The following is a 9894-nucleotide window of genomic DNA, read 5'->3' on the forward strand; positions in this document are numbered from 1 at the left end:
CATGGTGACATTTTGGTGACTTTGGCTGTTTTGGTGGCATAGTACATCTAGTGATGTCATGAAAGTGACCTTCCTGTTTGCAGAGAGATGTACACACTATAAGACATGTGCCTACTGATATCTTGGCCACCTGCTGTCTTGCTTTATCTGATTAACATTTCATTGCTTTTTCATGTAATCGGCATATCCATTCCCATAGTTAATTAAAATCCAAAGTCTTAAATTGTATGGATATCTGCACACACCTGGCATACATGGTATACATGGACATGTTTTATTCATATGTTTTTAGAACTAGAACTAGAATTATTTTAAAGTAATCAGCCATGAAGGAGGAGCACTAAATCAGATCATAAGCAAACATGGTAAAACATAGAATGGATTATTTCTTCTCTCATTTTACCAATAAGTGGCAAAAAACTTCGGAGTGTTTGGCAGTGCTCCATTTCCTTTACTTCACAACTGTGTGAAATGAGAGAGGTATTTTGTAATAATGCAGGTATACTACATCTAAAAACAAATACAGCATTATCTCTCCTTCACCCAGGAGAAAATGAGCAAAGTTAAACTCACATCTTCAGAGCAATGCTGACAGATCATTGAACACATGCAGACAGGAGGGGTGCTTGGGTCACTTGGGCTAATGGTGCTTTTTGTGGAGATGATTCAAAGTGCTCCAAGTCAATAACCACCTAATTGGCCTCGGTGGACTTCAGATCTCAGCTTCCCGTGACAAAGGTATGAACAAAGGTAAGCTTAAACTTATCTGAGAACTTCAAGTTTATCCCTAAGTTGTAGTAAAGTAAGTGGTATAAATTGGTACTTTCTTGTAATTACAGTGATTTCTTGCTGTTGACAGGTGAGGTGGTATATTGCTCCTCAGACATGGCTGAGATGCATACTTCTATTTGAGAAATCAGAAGTCAGAACAGAATTAGGTGCTTGAAGTCTCCTGACAGGAAAAGACAAGAAGATAAGAAACATTGCACACAGCAGCAAAAACAGACCGTGAATATTGAAAGCAGGTATTTACTGTAACTGTGTAAGAGGAAATCCTTGAAATAACTTTCAAGAGGCTCAGCCTTACAACTGAATCAAAGGCTAACTCTATTTCCATTTTCTTTAGAACCCTGGATGAATATTTTAAATACAAGCTCAATTTTCATGTTGGCATTTAGCCTCTGCATGTGAGCACATCTGCTGGGTGATCCACTGATGCTACCTGCACTCCTAAGGGAAGTTCATCCCCCCGCTGAAGGATCAGGAGGAGTACTGCAAACCTGGACAGGGTTTCTCATCTTGAAGCAGAAGATAGGAAGAGTACATTCAAGTTGTGAAATGCAGCATCAGGGAGAAGAGCAGTGCTGGGCCAGAAACCTTGCTTTGTCCCACCACCCAGCATCATGCTGCAGCAGGGAGAGGGCAGTGGTCCCTCTGATGTCCCTTATTCTCCATGCAAAGAGCAGCAGACGGCGCTGATCAAATCCAGCCTTGCTGACCTTGCACCAACATGGATCTGGAGCAGCCACATGGTGAGAGCAGTAGAAAAGAAGCTTAAAAACTGCTCCAATTGTTTCCCAGCAGGTGTTTACTTCCTCCCAGCTGACAGGCATGACTTGCTGTACAAACACACACACCCCTTTGTGGACAAAGTCAGACAAGCAAACCTTCAGCAGCAATTTAAGTTTGTGTGACTTTGCTCTTAGACACTTTAAGAACAATTATATGGCAGGTAACTGCCTCTCACCTGGGAAGAGGCAACAAAGGGCTGGGAGTTCAAAGACCTGCCAGAGTCATTTATTCAGTTGTGATAATAAACAGAGTGTAAATTACAACAGACTGTGAAACAGAATTGCTATTAGATTTAACAACAGATGGGTAATTGTTCCCAAATCCCGACAATACTGAAATGTGCACTTCAATGATTTCAACCCCATGTGAAGTGACTGGGCTCGGACTTGGAGCCTCCAGTGTGGATTTAGATACAAGCGCAGAAACCAGGGACATCCCTGAGCAGTGGCACCAGAGAGTAGGAACACTGCCCCTCTGCCTTTCTGGTCCTGTCCTATGGGGGACCCACAGTTCCTTTTGCCTCATGAGCGTTGCGTCCCACCTACAGCATCACTGGGAAGACAGTTTGAGCTAGATGTAAAAAAGGGATTGATGAACTTAAAAGCAGGAAAGAAATAGAAAAAGAGAGGAAGAAAATATTGTCCAGGAGTAATAACAGCATGCACCAGAGGGAACAAGATCCCTGCTTAGCAACATCCCTTCCTGTGATCCAGGATGAAAAAAAGGACTGCACTGTACTGAGATGGATGGTTGGCTGTATAGGGTGACGAGCTGCACCTGGATGAGACATAAAACCAAGGCCCTTATTATGGTGTCCACTCATCAAAGCTCTTATCATTTTTACTTTCAAAGAACAGAACGTGACAACTTGTTTTCTGTTTTAAACCAGGTCATTAAATCATTTTTCCCTTTCAGTGTAAATACTGTTTTCCTTTGTGGTGGCATTCTGTGCTGTTGGGTGCCCTGACAGCGCTGCACTGCTGTCTTCCCTGATAGAAGTCACAGTAAGAGAAAATAATTTTAGCCAAAACATTTTTGTCAGTGATATTCTGGTTGAAAATCCCTCTACACCTATGTCTCAGCTGCAAATCTGCCTCAAGACTTCCTGTAATCTTTCTGGTGAAGCTCCACTACACACAAATTAAATCAAGAAAAGCTTTCATTGCTGTGAAATACATCAGAGAGCATTTCCCAGGCTATATGTCCTGATTAAATGCATTTTGCTCCCAAATTTCCAGCACGATTTAGATTTTCATGTGTTGTTCTGTTGCAAAAATAGTCTTTTCTCAAGACCAGTCTGCATTATGCTTTCAAAACTAAAACAGTGTTGGAGGGAACCCGGAATACCAATACCAGAGATAATTCCATCACAGGTCATTCCCCTTTATTGGAGAAAGCTTGTGTTTTGGCCACCTATAGAGCCACTATCCAGCTCTCTGTGTGAATGTACAGGAAAGCACACGTATGTATTGAGTTGAGAACAACCAGTTTCACTTCACAGCTGTTAGCAGCCTGGTGCTCCTAGCTGAATACCTGATAAATTATTCCGTGTTTATTAACCACCATTTTATAGGCCAGATTTTTAGCCAGTGCACATCTGGACTGCTCTGCTGAGGTTGCTCCTTTGTATTACGCAAGCTGCAGTCTGTAGCATATCTCACATTACCTAACATTCTCATATTTATAAATAAAGTATTCTAGACAGATAGAAGCATTCTTTAATATTTTGACTGGAAAGCAGAGCACTGTCTTCTTTTGAAATGTGTGTGTTAGAATCACGGGGACATAAGACAGATAGTGAGCAAAGATATACAATGGGGTTTTATTTTCTTGCATCCATGCATAACTGATCCAAAGATTTTAGAGTATAGAATGTAAAGTGCTGCTCAGCACTGGCAAAAGCACCAGGTGTTACCTGATGAAAAGAAATTGGTTCAGAGTTGCAGAAACAAGACATTTCAAATGTCCTTAGGCTTTCTCCTGTAAAATCAAACACTTCTCATAGAATACTGAGGTTACCAAATTCACAGAACATCTCATTGAACAATATGTTTCTGAACCAAAAGGCCACAGTGCTCAGTCTGAGGTCACAAATAGCTGTAACACCCAGCACACCCCATACAAGAATGAGCCAGTCACCTTATATGAGTCAGTTGTGAGTGACCTTGCTTGTCACTTGAGATAATTTTCACAAACAGACCAGTCAGGACCTATGGATCCAATTGTTAGTTGAGCAGAGTTTGCAAACCAGGACTTGATGGGCCAGATTGGCCAGCCCCTTATGTCTCCCATGTGCTGACAAAACTCCACCAACACTGCTGGTTGTACATGGAGGTACTTGGAGGGGCTGCCAGGCTCCCTGCTTCACATCAGATTCCCACCAAAAGGGATTCAATAGGAATCTTAAGCAACAGGACTGACTGTGCATCAAGCAAAAGTAAAGGAAGAAAAAATAACATAGCTGTTAATTGTTTTGATTTTAAAATGCACCTCATTACATGCAAATTTAGTTGTGGTTATTTTTTTTTTTCCAGAGTACTCAACTTTTGAGTAAATCACACTGCTCCTGCCACTCACAGTGCTGTCAAATTACTTGTCAAAATCAACGTGGTCAGGTGGGCTCATTTCCAGTGCAGGCTACATTACCTGCCACTTTTGGATGCGTGTTCGTCCACCTGCATTAGAAAAGGGATATGAGAGCATTTCTGGGCTTTCCACCAGGCCAGCGATTTGTTAGTGTTCTAGCCATGCCAGTGCATGCTGAAGTGTTTTGTCCCTTTGAAACAAACCTTGTCATCATCAGAGAACCTATACGTTCCATCAATCTGAAATGATGCTTAATGATCTGCTACAAAATCCCTTTGCTTACAAACCAAACATTGTGCTGCTTTGCAGGAGAATGTAAGTGGTGTGAACAGTCACCTCCACAGCTCCTGTTCCCACTTGCTCTCCAGCTTTGGCAAGGGCAGTGATACAAATTCCTTCATGTTCCCATTTGCAGGGTGATAACAGCACTAATGACAGCAGTGTTGACAAGGCGGGGTCATTTATCAGTCTCCTGCCTGACCTTTCTGGGAGCTCAGCTGCAGATGACGCACCAGGTGTCACAGGGTGCTGTCGCCTGCCCCAGGGGGTTGCCAGCTCCAGACCCCTGCAGCCTCTGTGACGCTCTCCAGAGAAGCAGAGCTCTTTCCATACGTCAGGCACAACATTGCAGGTTGGTCATGGGTCACACAAGTGTGACGCACAGTGCTAAAATCCCTGAAGCTGTGCCTCCAGTGTCATCGCAGCCTTCTTAAGTTTCACCTGGTCTTCTCTTTCTTGGGGTGGGAAGTCCTCCTTCCATGAACAGCAGCAAGAAACTAAGCCCCCTCCTGTTGCTGTGTACATGATGAGTGCCTTGCAGAACAAAGGGATGTGCTCCAAAAACAGCCTGCAGGGATGTAGTATAAATTAAAGCAAAATAACAAAAAAAAATGCAGATGGAGCTACTAGTACAATCGGCATTACTTTCTTCTTCTGTTCAAAAAAATCCTGCTTTTCATCTGTTTATCATGTTGTCAGATGCATGAAGGGGGAAGTTTTCCAAACCAGGTGTCTCTCTTTGGCTCAATCTTTTATTTAATTATTTCGCAGAGTTTCAGCGAAGTGCCTCAGCCATTTCCTGGAATGAGACTGGGGGCAGGGGAAGGAGAGGGAAATGTTGTCAAGGCAACAGTAATCCCATTATTTTCTAACTTCTGAGTGCCTGCGTAGGCAACCTTTATCTTCTTTCTGAGCCGTTTTTGTACATAATAATAACAGCGACAATTATTCTCATCAGCTTTAAGAAAAATGTAGGAGGAATAGCGAAGGGACAGTAAGACATGGTTTTGCAAACAAAACAAGCTGGTACCTTCATACTGCTGATTGCTGGATATCCTGCTGCTCTGTTGAAAAAAGACTTTCAGGGCCCAACTGCTCTGCTTGCAGTGTCCTTCTAAATTGCCCTCCATCCGGACAAGATCAAGAAGCTCATTTCCTCATTTTGAAGTGCAACTGCCAGTCTCCACGCGCTCTGGTATTGAAATTGTTGGGCATATGTTAGCGTGCAGCAATCATTTCCCTCCAGATTTTACGGCTCATTGTCATTTTTCACACAACAAAATGTTTTAATGAGGAGGAAGGCTCTGCTTTATGTTTTGGGGAAGGTCCCTGGGGAGAGAACTGTAATTTCTGCATGATGGCGGAGACTTTTAAATCATATTGCATCAGTTATGATTTGTCAGATAAAATGAAGCACAAACTAAGCCTACAGCACATTCGTAAACCTCACAAAATAAAAGAAAAAAATAGAAAAAGAAAAAACTACCAGCCTTCCAGCAGTCCTGCTGCCTTTACATACTTTCCTTTTCTTCCTCTAGAGCAAGTGAAAATAGTCCAAAAAATTATTTTTCCAATGGAAAAAAATACAGTTCTATCAGTATTGGGTTTCAGGGTATAGAGGAATCTATGGGAATCGCGGATTGTTTTAGGAAAAAAAGCACAGTCGAATGTGAAAGTCATTACTTGAGCAGATCATTTTGTCTTTTTATTCAAAAAACATTTTGTTTCCAAATTTATTTTGTGAATTTACATTTTTCTATTGCTTTCTTTCAAGCCTTTTCTGATATTTTCAATGCTGTTGCTCTATGTTTTTATGTTTTTGTACTATAAAATAAGGAGGCATCATTTCCTAGCAACAAGATCACTGGGCTACAACTAATGATACCTAAATTCTATTGAGGGCTTTGCCACTGCACTTCTGGCCTGTGTGGCACATCATTTTATTTTTGTTTTTCTGTTTCCCAGCCCTTTAAATGGGGATGATAGGTGATCTCGCTGATTAAGCATGTTGATATCTAGAATAAAAGGCACTGGGGAAAAGCTGTGTTTCATCATTTGTATGCTAAATATAAAATATATTACATAACATGATAGCTATGTGTAAGAAGTCTAAAAGGAGTAAAGGACATGAGAAAAGATCAAACATTATAGGAGATGTTAGCAATACTGATTTTGTCTTTATTCAGGTGGAAAGGTCACCAAATGTAAGAGGATTTTTTTTCATGGAAAAGAAGATTTCCTCTTCTGTTTGGCACCACCAACCAGGACCTGTGCCCATCATTTGCCACAGGTATCATCCTGCTGTACTATCTCCCATATCATCAGAGCTTGCCACACTTCTAGAGGAAGCTGAGCTCATGTTTCTTTTTCAGGTATGCTCTGACAAGCCATGCAGCTTTGTACCTAGCTGGTACATGCGTAGGTATTGAATCCCATCCAGCACTGTACGTTAATTAAGTAAATGCACTTTGAGAACAGGTGTGACATTTAAAAAGTCCCTGCAAAACCTCTTTCAGCAAAACATCAAGCAAAACATTAGCAGCACTGTGAAGAATTTCTCAGAATATCTGAGATTATTTTACTTCTGCAACAACAGCAACAAAAATAAACGCAAGGCAGGAAGAGGAAAACACACTTGTTAAATAACAGCCAAATCAGTCGGTGTAAAAATCTGATGAGAATTTATTGACTGCAAAGGAGTATACGTGTGCATACACCACATCACTGCCACGGAGACACAGGATGTTGTTAGTACAATGAGAACCTTTGCTCAGCTGTCATTAAACCGCAGGCTGTACTCACTCTTGGTCTGTTTGACTAATTCTCAGATACATTTCACAAAATCAGCTGTTCTGCTGGATAAGTTACACCAACTGCTCTCCCCCTGACAGGATGAGATGAGTTGCTTCTTGTTGATACTGAAGAAACCAGGCTGCACGTGCTATCTAATCCTCCCCACGCTCTCAAAAACAAAACACTGTGGTGGTGCATAGAGAACCTGGGCACCACACCAGTAAATGCTTAGATATGTCCTCAATGACACTCCAGATCCTCCCACTTTGACCTATTGCAGGGTTTAATCCCACCTGCTATTAAATAAGCAGCAGGATTCCCATTGAAAAGAAGCTAAGTTCTCTTGTCATTGCAGGAGCAGGAGTATGCTTGGAGAAGTACTTTTTTTTTTTTCCCTCACTAATCCTGCTTTAAACAAACCCCGTGTTCCAAATTGCAATAATAATCAACTACATCACCCTCCCATAAGGCAGATGAAGTGGTCTAGGCAAGGGTCAGCACCGTTCATGCAGCTCTAACTTGAGCTGTTCAGAGCTTCCCCATTGCTGGGCTTGGAGAACAAATGTGAACCTTGTTTATCTGTCATTTTAATTACTGCCATAGCACTGGCATGGTGGAGAACTGTGAAGCAGAAGCTGGTAGCTGTATTTCCTGCAGTACTCCTCTCTTCAAAGGACAATGAAGTAAAATACACGATACATTTCCAGCTCTTCCGCAGGCATCTCCCAAGTTATATAAGAAAAAAGGCTCTTTGCCAAGAGTTACAAAAGTCTTCTTTATGACCGCATACATGTATTCACATATGTACTATGAAATTACTGAGAAATCAGACATGGAAAAGCTATTTTTTTCAAAATTAGTAGCCAGAATTAGAAATAGACAATAGATGTCCTTACTCAGAACCTTCCTTTGAACATCAGGACATAGTTCAAGCAAGAAACACTGGTAGATTTAGCAAAATCCCAGACACATTACTGAGCTCTCAGGGGATGGGTTCTTTGCAAACTCTCAGCAGTTCCCTTGTCTGGTAGGCATCTGCAACACGCTGAAATACCTAGTGCTGCTCTGTTCTCACCTAAGCAATGTAGCTGACCTTTCCATATCAGTTCTTGTGCAATGTGTGTAGCATGATAGCTTTAACCAGGCAAGACAAATAAAAGCCAACATAACGTGGTTGCAGTCACGTTATCTGTCTGGGAGGCTTTCTCTATTGCTTCCTTAGCTTAACAGTGAATGAATGGCACTTTTGCAGATTTAACCTTTGCTTTATGTTACTTCTCCTTTCTCTGAGTCACGAGGATTTCATTCTCTGTTCTTTAGCTCACCTGCAAAAAGTACCATTTCCTTCTTCAGCCACAAAACACGCACACACAGTGTAGAGACGGAAGAAACACTGCTATCATTTCCCCTTGGCCGATGCGAGGAGATCACGCAGCTAAAGGCAGCAGTGTCTGTGCCATGTTTACATTCCTGCTGAGCAGGTACAGACAGGGCACAGACCCAGATGTGCCAACTGGGGCACTGCTGTGCGCACACAAAAAATCAAGACATTGAAGTCCTGCCAAAGGGAAACTCAGGGGTCTTTTTGTAGCATCCAGGGCAGGGATTAACACTCGCAATTGTGCGCAGTTTTTAATTTCCTTGGGGTGACATTTCTGATGCCATAAAGGCATAATTCTGTGGTTCATTTTGTTTCTACTTACCCAGCATATACCTCTCATAAAAAAGAGCAATAGATTATTATCTGACTTGCTTTTTTTTTACAGACAGCATTTTGCCAGGGTTGCCTTGTCCATTCTAAAGATGTTTTCAAAACATTACTCAAAAAGGGCTTTTATTCCAGTTTTAAAAGATGAACTCCTCTTTTCATGTTATTTCTATGAATGTCCAACATGACTCAAATTTTTCACATGCAATTCCTGAATATGAGTTTCTCCTCTTTTGCATATCTGAACACAACACAATTGTGTTTGGAGAATTAATGCAAGGGCGTTCATAAAGTCTGCCCTCTGAAACATTGCTCACACTGGATGTAATTGAAATGCCCAAATAATAATACATTTTTTAAAGTAGGAACAACAATCCCCTTTCTAGGGATGCTTTATGATGCTGACTGCTTAAATAGTCTCACCAAGGGGGCTGCACATACAAAAGGTTTCAGAAGAGCTTGGATTCTGTTCCACCCTGATCACAGAGTGAGGGGAAATCTTTCTATAAGGAAATTTTCCTATTCATAAAATAAGATACATCTACAGCATAATTTGTGGGGGGGTATGAAAGGCACTGGCAAAAAGAGTTCCTTAAAATTTAGATTTTGTTAGAAATCATTTGTTGGCTAGGAATCATTTCTCTTTCCTTCCACCACAAATAGCTGAGTCAGCAAACAAGATGATTCTTTGCATCATGAGGACAACATATTTGCCCCCATATAAGTTTCCTTTGGCTTTTTTTTTTTTTTTTTTAATAGACACAGCTCATGAAAAGCAAAGTAGACCAAAACCACTGTATTTTATGTGTAGGCACAATTATTTGGATAAGACAGGCATTACCATCCTTTCAACAATGCCAGTGGTATAGCTAAACAGAATCTTGCTCTGCATCAACACAGTCAGCACCAAGGGTGCAAAGGTGGAGAAATGAGCAGGATTTTCTAAGCCAAGGAGG

The 9894-nt window shown here is 41.3% G+C and overlaps 1 long non-coding RNA gene across 1 annotated transcript; it reads right to left on the reverse strand.

The window, feature by feature from the left end:
- Positions 1–5142: 5142 nt before the first annotated feature.
- LOC125688337 (uncharacterized) lies at positions 5143–8002 on the reverse strand. The gene is made up of 3 exons (XR_007374681.1): positions 7240–8002; positions 5468–5629; positions 5143–5247 (listed from the first exon to the last, which is right to left on the reverse strand). It is a non-coding gene; the product is annotated as an uncharacterized LOC125688337 (long non-coding RNA).
- Between the last annotated feature and the right edge of the window lie 1892 nt (positions 8003–9894).

Source organism: Lagopus muta, chromosome 1 (genome assembly GCF_023343835.1).
Source record: "Lagopus muta isolate bLagMut1 chromosome 1, bLagMut1 primary, whole genome shotgun sequence".
Taxonomy (NCBI): Eukaryota; Metazoa; Chordata; class Aves; order Galliformes; family Phasianidae; genus Lagopus; species Lagopus muta.